The following is an 11,397-nucleotide window of genomic DNA, read 5'->3' on the forward strand; positions in this document are numbered from 1 at the left end:
TTCTGATATTCCTGAGAGGAACAAAGGAATAGGAAAGGTTTGGTTGTAGGGTCACTGAGAACTCTGTTTTTGCACATGTAAAAATATATTGAGGTATTTGTTAGATGTATAAGAAGAAGGCATATAAGAAGCTTAAAATGAGGTGAAAATTTAGTAGAGAAGTCTGAGCTACAGTTGAAATTTCTTGATCATCTGTACTGGGATCATATTCAAAGCCAGAATCTTGGGTGAAATTCCCTAGTAAAAATAGGTGGGCAGGGATAATAGAAAATAAGAACCAATCATTGTGGTTTCTTTTACATTCACAAAATAAGTACATAAGGAAGAGATAGTAGCAATGGAAACTAAGAAGAAATACCAGTGAAGTTAGAGGAAAAGAAGACAGGTATGGTATGTATGCTTTTGGCATAAGATCACATTATTACATTACAAGAACAGATTGATAGCAATAGGAGCCATAATAAAATGAGAAGACAGAAACAAAAGGAAAATATGATGAGAGATTTTACTAAGAATGGGGCCAAAAGAATGGGTCAGTAATTGAAGTAAGATTTAGGTGTGAAGTTCAGGGTTCCATTGAGTTTTATGTTTTTTAATGGGAGATAAAAGAGGATGTTTGCATGCTAGAATATTGCTGTGATAAAGAGAATACATGCATTTGTTGCAAAGCAAAATTCCTGACAAGTTACAAGGGATGTGATTCAGAAATTAAGAAGAGGAATTTTTTTATAGAGCAGAGACTTCTTATGTTACTTTTATAATACAAAGGAACATTGATAGAAGTAGGCTTTTTTCAGCATGGTTGTAGGAATATGAAGGATTTCTGTGGTAACTGAAACAAACACCAAAATGAACCATAGTGGGATTGGTTCTGTTAGTCTTTTGAACGAAGATGGTGAAGACATGCAAGCTAGAGTCCTATTCAGCTCCATGTTATTGATATTTGGGCAACATTTTTCTTTACCAAAGGATGGTGTGATGGACCCGTGTTTAATAATCTGTTTGAATATAGATGTGGCCCAGTGACTAAATTCTGGTGAGTTAGATTGCCATTACTTCTGACACAAACTCCCCAGAGTTAGACCAAACTTTAAAGGTTAAGAGCATTGTCCTCCACAAGATTATCTTACTTCAGATGCTACATACAAGTACAGGGGTCCAAGTTGGCAACAAATTTTAGAGTTTTCTCTATTCACTGAGGTCCTGAAAATTGTGAGAATTGCTCTGAAAACTCAGGAGAGCACTGCACTTATAGTTACAGTTTTATTACAAAGGATACAAATCAGAACTATCCAAAGGGAGAGATGCACAGGGCGTGGTCTAGGAGGGTCCCAAATATGCAGCTTTCTAGTCCTCAAGAGGCATTAGCCTCCTGACACATCAGTGAGTGATAATATGCAGAATGTTACCAACCAAGGATGCTCACGCAAACATCAGTGTCCAGAGTTTTTATTGGGATCTCATTATATAGGTATCTTAGTTGAATCATTGTCCATGTGTTTGAACTCAATCTCCAGTACTCTTCCCCCCGACTTCCTGAGTTTGGGGTGATATCATGTGAATCAAACCCCCAATCCTCTAATCACATAGTTGGTCTTTCTGTCATGGACAGCTCCCATCCTGAGCCATCTTATTAGCATAAACAACCTAGGGGCCTACCACTGGTCATCTTGTTAACACAAACTCTCAGATTTGGTCCCAGGGGCTCACAATGAATAAGAAAGACACTTATTACTGAGGAAATTCCAAAGATTTATAAGTTAGTTCCCAGAAACTAGGGACAAAGGGCAGTCAAATTACTTATTTCAAAAGCTTAATGATTTCTTTTCAGGAACCAGGATAAAGATAATTTTACAAAGATATAATTTAAAATGATGTGCAAGTCCTCTTGGAAGTGAACTTTAAAGAAGCTAATTTTACTGAGAAGGAAACCCATTTGCTGTTCTACTTTTTGTGCTTCTTCTGTCTCTCATCATGAATTAATATGTCCAGAGCTCTATGATCATGAGTTGACTTAGAGGATGAAAGCCACACTCTAGGGCAGACATGGTAAACTACAGACCATGAGCTAAATCCAGTCCACTACCTGCATGTGTATATAGAGTTTCACTGGTATGCAGTCAAGACTATTTATGTCCATGCTATTCAAGGCTACTTTTGGACTACAAAGAATAGACTTTTTGTCACAGAAGCAGAGTTGAGTAGTTGTAATAGAGACTGTGTGTCCTGGAAACATTAATATATTTCCTGTCTGGTTCCCTCAGCTTTCATACTCTTATCTAGAATGATGGAAAAGAAAAAAAAAACCAAAATGTCTATGTCCTTGGTAATTGTAGAACTTTTATATCAACTCTGGACTATTTATCTCCAGACTTCTTTCAAGTGAAAGGGAAACACATTTTCAACTTGTTTAAGCTATTGCAAATTTTGCATATGTATCTGTGTATATACATATGTATTTAGCTCTATACAGTCAAGTCTTGTCTTAAGTGATAAATCTGGCATCTAGCAGATTTGAAACCTACCTAATATTTAAAAAATTATTTATATTAAAAACTAATATATTTATTTAAATGTTTACCTTGTCAACATTTTGCCATATGTCATTTATTTTACTCTTGGAAGGGTTTTAAGAACTTTTCTGGAAATTTATGTCAAAGTCTCATTTTGTTAGCACTCATTAGAAAAGTGCTAATTAGAAGAAGAAAAAATTAGGGAAAGAATTTTGAGACAACTATTAATATCCTTCTTCGCCTTCTAAGATGATATGCTTGATTTTCAATGAGCCAATATTTGCTGTGATCCAAAAGTATTCTGAGAATATAGTCATTACTGTAAATATCCTACAGCAAGATATAAATTCTACTAATTGTCATATGTCAAATTTTCAATCTCCCTGTTTAGCAACAAGATACTGGTTTATTTTTCTTTGCTTCATGCTGCAGATAATATTTTTTACAAAAATGCCATGCCTTCATCTAATGGTATCTTCTCAACAAAGTTGGCTGAGTTTTCTAACATTTTATCTAAAATGTTATTAACATCTGAGGGATCTTGATTGATATTGAAAAATGCTACATTAAGTTTCAGTGTTTTTAATATCTTATAGTACATCAAATAATATCCCAATCCATACCAGGCAAATACCGTGGTTATAAGAATTTATAGTTGTATCTTAGCATAGTTCCATAATTACGCATTTATTTAACCAACTAAGCATGAAAGTGGCATTATTGTCAGAGATATGATATATGACCTGAACATAATTTGGTTAATGAGGAACAAGAAATGCCTGCTAAGTAGGGCAGGTATTCTGTTACCAGAGACTGCTAATTGCCCTCTGACATATGTCAGATGGAATGGTTTTATGAAAAAAAAAATTGCTGAGTGGAGAAATCATAATGAAAATAAGCCTCTTCTTTTTATTTATAAAATGTTTGTAAAGATTAAGCTCTAAGAAGTGAAAAAATGTTTTCTATAGACAGTAGCTGCAGACATTGTGCAAATTCTCTTGTGTACTCAGTCAATGATAAATACTGCCATTTCAGGTATTTGTCTGTTATGAACTTCTAGAGAAAAATCTTTACTCCCAATTTCTAATTATCCAGACTCCCAGATGGATCCACCCACAAAATCCTTTGGCTTAAGCGGAAGCCAAGTCTCAACTCATAAAATCCCTTTAACTCCCTCAACTCTTTCTCCTTTCTTATAGATAAGAAATACAATCAGCATTTTACCTGAAGATGAGAAAAATTTCAAAGGTAACTGATTTTGAATGTCTATAGTAAGATTTCAGTGAATTTCCTTATAGCTGGTTGACAAAAAATTAATGTAAATCAACATAAGTAAATCCAGGGAATGTGGGGTGGATGTTTGAAGTAGATTTCTGCTAGGAAATACAAAACACCAGATAAAAAGGAGATTCTGAAATGCAGTGTATTTGTCTTTATTGACGAAAAATAGAAAAATAATTCTAATGGCTCATCTTGGGGTTACTGAGATAATTCAGTATCATATCTAGAGCTTAGATTTGTGGCTCTAACCCATATGCATTAAAGCAAATAGAAATGGTCTATCTGAAATATTATGAACTCTTTACTTTTGTTTTACAGAATCTTCAGTGTGTAATTTGTTAATAAGGCTGTTTTTCAAATATTATGTTAAAGAGGCAGTGTAGCATAGAGATTACAGTGTCACACAGTTCTTATACGTACTAGATTTATCATATTGGTTACTTTTAAAAATTTCTCTGTAACTTGCTTCATGTGATAATATTCTATATATTATTACTGATCCCATAAATTTATCACACAAAAATAGTACTTAAGATTTACATATAAGTAGTCCTGTCTGCATGCCTATTCCATACCTCCTCTTTGCCATCAGGCAAAGAGACAAAAAATGTTTTCTCTTAAACATAAAATATATTCAGTTTATTAAAAATATACAGTGGGATTGACAAGAATTGACATCATTTGTCAGCTTCACAATTAGTTTAGTAAAAAGCAGTAAAGTTATATTGACAAAATAATAACAATATATTCCCTCAATTGTTTCCATGTTTACATATCCAATTTTTCTTTAGTTGGTTAGTATACAGAAATAATTTTAAATTATTTGAAAAATTTTAAATGTAATTTAAGTATATGTTAAACACTGAAATTTTTAATGTAGCTTTTTTATGTTTGGTTCTTTATAATTAATTATTTTCACTGGTAAAATTCACTGATCATAGTCCAATAATTGTTTTTTATGTTCCTTTACAATAAGTGTAGTCAAATATAGCCAAAGAAGTTCAAAAACAAATTTGTTGCTAGTTTTTTTCATTTAATGTAAGTTGGGAATATCAAAGACTTAATACTTTTTTATATAACACATAATTTAATTCTATATTGGTGCATGCAGTTATTATTGTGTACTAAAACTTCAAATCATTTATAATTAAGTTATATTTTATGAAAAATGCAGTGTGCTCATCTGGTAAGTAATAAAGGCATCAAACTTTGATTTATTAAATAAAAAAATCTTTCCAATGTTCTTTTTTCTTGTGACAAATTAAGAAAATTGTGTTCTGAATTCTTTCCATTTGCTATTTCCCAATCATATTTTATTGAAAATCTATGACTCATATTTTGGCACCATTTCTAATTGAGATAAGTTAGATCTAATATATCTAAACACAAGTTCACCAGTCTTAAGTCTTATCTGACTTCCATAAAGAGCAAATGTTATATGCATTTCTCTTTTCAATCTGGCCACACCCTAACTATTCATATTTATTTCTTATCACTTTTATTTTGTTATTTATTTTTTATTTCAAGATATTATGAGGGTACAAACATTTTGGTTACATTTTATGTCTTTGCCTCACCCAAACGAGGATTAGAGGCATGCGCTTCCCCTCTACTATGCTCCCTGCATCCATTAGTTGTGAGTACACTCCCCCAACCCCCTAATCCCTGGAGAATATTACTACTGTGTGAGCACCATAGTGCTAATCAGTCAGTGCCAATTTTATGGCGAGTACATGTGGAGCCTATTCTTCTGATCTTGTGATACCTTACTGCGGATAACGGGCTCAAGCTCTATCCAGGAAAATATAAGAGGTGCTAGATCACTGTCATTTCTTATAATTGAGTGATATTCCATTGTATACATATACCAAATTTTAATAATCCACTCATGAATTGATGGGCACTTGGGTTGTTTCCACATCCTTGCAATAGTGAATTGTGCTGCCATAAACATTCGAGTGCAGATGTCCTTATTATAGAATGTATTTTGCTCTTTTGAGTAGATGCCTAATAGTGCTATTGCTGGATCGAATGATATTTCTATTTTTAGCTCTTTGAGGTATCTCCAAATTCTTTTCCACAGGGGTTGCACTAATTTGCAGTCCCACCAGCAACATAAGAGTGTTCCTGTCTCTCCACATCCTCGTCAATATTTGTTTGGGGATTTTTTGATAGAGGCCAATCTCATTGGGGTTAGGTGATATCTCATTGTGGTTTTGATTTGCATTTCTCTAATGATTAGAGATGTTGAGCATTTTTTTATATGTTTGCTGGCCATTATTCTGCCTTCTTTTTAAAAGTTTCTGTTCATTTCCTTTTCCCATTTGTTGATGGGGTTGATTTTTTCTTGCTGATTTTTTTTAAGTTCTAGATAGATTCTTGTTATCAATTCTTTATCAGATGTGTAGAGAGAAAATATTTTCTCCCATTCTGTAAGCTATCTATTCTCTCTAATGATAGTTTCCTTGGCTGTGCAAAACTTTTTAATTTGATCAGATCCCATTTATTTATTTTTGTTGCTACTGTGATTGCTTTAGGGTTTTTTTCAAAAATTCTTTGCCTAGGCTTATGTCTGAAAGGGTCTTCACAACATCTTCTTCTAGAATTCTTAAGGTTTCATGCCTTAGGTTTAAGTCTGTTATCCATCTTGAATTGATTTTTGTGAGAGATGAGAGGTGAGAATCTAGTTTCAATCTTCTGCATGTAACTATCCAGTTTTCCTAGCACCATTTATTGAAAAGAGATTCTTTTCCCTAGTGTATATTTTTGTTTGCTTTGTCAAAGATTAGATTACCATATTCAGATGGTTTCATCTCTGGATTCTCAGTCCTGTTCCAAAGATCTATGTCTCTGTTCTTGTGCCAGTACCATGCTGTTTTGATTACTATAACCTTGTAGTACAACTCAAAGTCTAGTAGACTGATACCTCCCAGTTTGTTCTTTCTACTTAAGATTGCTTTGGATATACAAGGTCTTCTCTGGTTCCATACAAAGCATAGAATTATTTTTTCTAGATCTGTAAAGAATGATGATGTTGGCTGGGCGCAGTGGCTCATGCCTGTAATCCTAGCACTCTGGGAGGCCGAGGCAGGTGGATCATTGGAGGTCAGGAGTTTGAGACCATCCTGAGCAAGAGCAAGACCTCGTCTCTACTAAAAATAGAAAGAAATTACATGGACAACTAAAAAATATATATAGAAAAAAATTAGCCAGACATGGTGGTGCATGCCTGTAGTCCCAGCTACTCGGGAGGCTGAGGCAGGAGGATTGCTCGAGCCCAGGAGTGTGAGGTTGCTGTGAGCTAGGCTGATGCCACGGCACTCACTCTAGCCTGGGCAACAGAGCGAGACTCTGTCTCAAAAAAAAAAAAAAAAAAGAATGATGATGGTGCTTTGATAGGGATTGCTTTAATTCTGTAGATCACTTTGGGTAGTATGGACATTTTAACGATATTGATTCTACCAATCCATGAGCAAGGTAGATTTTTCCATCTGTTTACATCTTCTACAATTTCTTTTCTTAGTGTTTTGTAGTTCTCCCTGTATATGTACCCATTTGGTGTGAATTTACCCATCCTCTCCTCCCTCCTCCCACCTGCTTGATTTCTCTTGAATTTTACTACCATATGTCCACATGAGTGTTGATCTATTAGTTTCAATTTAGTAGTGAGTACATGTGGTGTTTGGTTTTCTATTCTTGCAATACTTCACTTAAAAGGATGGAGCACCACAATCCACAATCACAAAGATGTGGAAACAAACTAAAGTTCATATATTTGAAGAGTTTGAACTCTACAGGAAGACATATGGTATGAATGCAAGTGGCTATGATATTAATACAAACTTGAAAGTTATATGTCTTAAAATATATTTGAAAATTCAAACATTGGAAAGAATCTGATCCTGAACTACTTTGTTTCATGATTGAATCTATGCTGCCAAAAATCTACTCATGTTGGCTATTTCCACGGTTTATTTCAGATTGTTTTTTCAGGCAATCACAAAAATTCTTACTATTCTTCTTTTTTTTTTTATTTCAGCTTATTATGCAGGTACAAAAGTTCAGGTTATATATATTGCCCATGCCTCCCCCATCCCCCAGAGTCTGAGCTTCTTAAAGATCCAGAATTAGAAGAGAATAGTGTTTAGAGCTCACACTACAACTGCCTTTAATATTTGTAAGTCTTTGACATGATTCTAAATAAGTATGAGCCTCAGTTTTCTTTTGATAATGTACTGTCCTGGTACTCTGTGATCCTGGATAGCAGTGTTGGTTAAGAAATCCTATCACTCTTTTGTGTCCCAGATTATAGTTTATTGAAAACACCACCTTTTTCATATGACTTACAGCTCAAGAATGCTCCATTTGTTTACCCACAACAAGACCATACACAGGGCCTCCAAATTACTATTATTTGCCCCATAAGTAATAGACTGAGCAGTTTTGTTCCCACTGATTAATCAGAACAAAATATTTTCCTTCTTTATGCCTCTATGAGCAAGAAAACTGCAAAAAAAAAAAAAAAGTCTTGTAGGTACCCATATGGTATACTTTTATTTGTGGAGGATTTTGCAGCCAATCTTATAGATGGTCAAACTTATGCCTTGATGGATAGAAGATGAAGGGCCAAAATGGGCAAGAAATGTTCGTATCTTTATCATTCCATAATTAGTCAAAAACAGAACATTGGTCCACTTTTCTTTAACTACATTATAGGTTAATGAGAACGTTGCCAGGAGGCTTCTATCCTTCTGGATGGTCATAATTTATTAAAGCCCTTTTCTCATGGTTTTGGGTAAATTAGTCAATAATTAGAAATGTATCTCTCATTATAGGCTCTATAGAAGATTCTACTGCAAAAGCTATGCTTGCACAACAGATGCCTTTAAATTCTTTTGCTGAAGTTGTCATTGATAATAGAATTACTCTAGATTACTTAATGGCTTAACAGAGAAAAATCTATGCAGTTTCTGACAATTCTTATTTTATATGGATGAATATTTGGGTATTATAGAGACTCTAGTGCAGGGAATTAACAAATAGGCTGCTTGGTTAAAAGGAGTAGACTCTGCATCTGATTTACTCTTGATCTATTTGATTTTAGTTGGTTTGGTTCACAGAGACTTTGTTTAAGGAGCATAATCCAAACTCTCGGTATTAATTTCCTGGTAATCATAATAGTAGTTTCCCTGGTGTGTTGTAGTCTCTCAAAAGTTTTAAATGTTTGCATGTGACTATCTGTAGACTATCAAATGGTCTCTCTTCAACTGGAACTACAAAAACTCAAAGAAATGTGTGACCATGAGCACACTGTAATTTATGAATGACGCGGTAAGGCCAGAAACCAAAAATGATTATAACTAGGAGTAGCCCTAAAGCCCTAAGTTTTGTTCACATGCTCACCTAGGTCAGAACCTGATCAAAAAGGAGGGATTTTTAAGCAAAATTTTGGAAGGCCATGGTTCTGGAATAAGCTCGTGCAATAGGCCCCAAGAGATCAAATCAAAATGGAGTCACTTGTGGTAAATGCTATCTCACAAAACTAAAATATGAAATAAGCATATACAGACAAGTTATTTTTTTTCTCCTGAAAGCAGGAGAATCCAGCAAACTAAGAAAGTGTTCCCTGCTCCAACCCTTATAAAAAAGTAACCTGAAATAACCACTTTTTCCCTATTATTCTCTTTCTCTGTTCCCACCTTATAAAAACCACTGTTCTATTTCCCCGTGGAATTTGAGATCAAATAAGTCTAGTTATAGTGGTGGCAGAGTAGGGTTAATATCTAAAGTTTTGATCAACCTCTCTGAGAGGTTGACCAAAAGTAGAGGAAATGTTATATTAAGTTTAGCCTAAAACTGCCTCTTTACATATTTTAAGTTAGGCCTAAAGGTTTCTTTGTACATAGTGAATTGTAAGCTAACTAACTCATTGTGGAAACAGATCATAAACTACTCTCATACCATTGTGGACATAGAACGTAGTATTATACTTTGCCGAATATTTCATTTGTCAGTCTCACTCTAGCTAGTCTTTAGTTTATATTGTTGATATAGCTACATTTTCCCCATTATCTGTTCCTATTTTGGGAGTGCAGTAGATCTGAGTAAAAAAGCTATATTCTGTGCAAAAAGAAAAAAAATGAAAAAACATGGCAGGGATATTAATCATAAGAATAAATTCCAATTTAGTCAATTTTTATTTTAAATTACATATCAAGTGCCAGAAATATAGAGACAAGAAGTATACATCAAGATAATCAGTTTTCATTTGAAAGGCCTAAATACATCCTCTTTCATACAGTGCCTGGAAGAGCCAAAGAACAATAAAATAAATATTTTTAAAGTGTGGCATCAGCTCTTAAAACAGACAGTGCTGACATTTTGAGGTGTGAAAGGAAGATTAATTTTGGATAGAAAGACAGAGGATGCTAAGAATTTGAATGCTTTTTTGGCAGATTAAAAAAATGTCTTTACTGTTTCCTGTTGCTCTTCTCTATTTGCAGCATTATGCACACACTTACTGGTTCTCTTAAGGAAAGCAGACAAATGAAAAACAACCTTTGAATGGCTGAAGTTCTTGGAGGACATTTTTTAAAGAAAAGATTCCAAAAAAGATAATTTTCACAGGAACTACCAAAATGAAATAATCAGAGAGAAATTACCATACATTATTTGTTCAAAAGTTGCTTTCAGATTGCTTTGTATCACTTTACTCTGCTCTTAAAACTTTTATTTTTCCATTTCCTTGCAAAGTACTGTGCTAGGCTACTGGTCTCGGCACTTAGAACTCTAATGGTGGCAGAGTGAGCATGACCATGATTCAGACAGGAGTGAGCCCCGGTGGGGATGGATAGAGGATTTTTTATTCACACTTATTTTGTCTAGTGGGCAAATGTATTAACCCTGAAAGTACTATCATTTTAGTAACATTTTCAAATTAACCAAATTCTTTAGAAAGATCTATTATGACACACACATATACTGCTAAAGACAGACACTAGTTTACAATCAGCACACTTTGTATAAAACCTAAGAAACATTTGCCAATACATAGTATTTACCCTGATGACAGTGAAAGTATAGTTAGTAACAGCTTTTGTTTTTATTTTGTCTCCAAATATTCATTCCTTCATCTTTTGGCAATATCAACTGTATTTTTTGTTTGGGCAACAACCTTTCTCAATTCTAGGTCCATGTGTTTTAGGATGGACTGACCCCACACTGTGATTCTCAGGGTTGACCCAGGATTCAGGTCAGCTCAATCTGTGTTCCATTGTCCTACCCAGTTACTGCAAAGATGGACAAGTGATCCTGGTTGGTCCAAAGAGAAAACCCAGGATATTAACTGGAACACTGTGAATTCTGAATTTGGTAAGCTACTTGGAGGTGATTCTAAGCCATTGCCAACTAGTGTGGCCCAAAATTGTGAAACAATGCTTGAGAATCAATTCAATTTAAAGAAACCAGAAGTGTGTGTGTGGGCGACAGAGAGAGAGACAGACAGAGACAGAGACAGAGACTTAGTCTTGATGAAATTGTTTAAACTACCAGATCCAGCCAGATATGAAATCTATTTGTAGAGCTTTCACTAACATAAATGAAA

This window comes from Lemur catta, chromosome 4 (genome assembly GCF_020740605.2).
Source record: "Lemur catta isolate mLemCat1 chromosome 4, mLemCat1.pri, whole genome shotgun sequence".
Lineage (NCBI taxonomy): Eukaryota > Metazoa > Chordata > Mammalia > Primates > Lemuridae > Lemur > Lemur catta.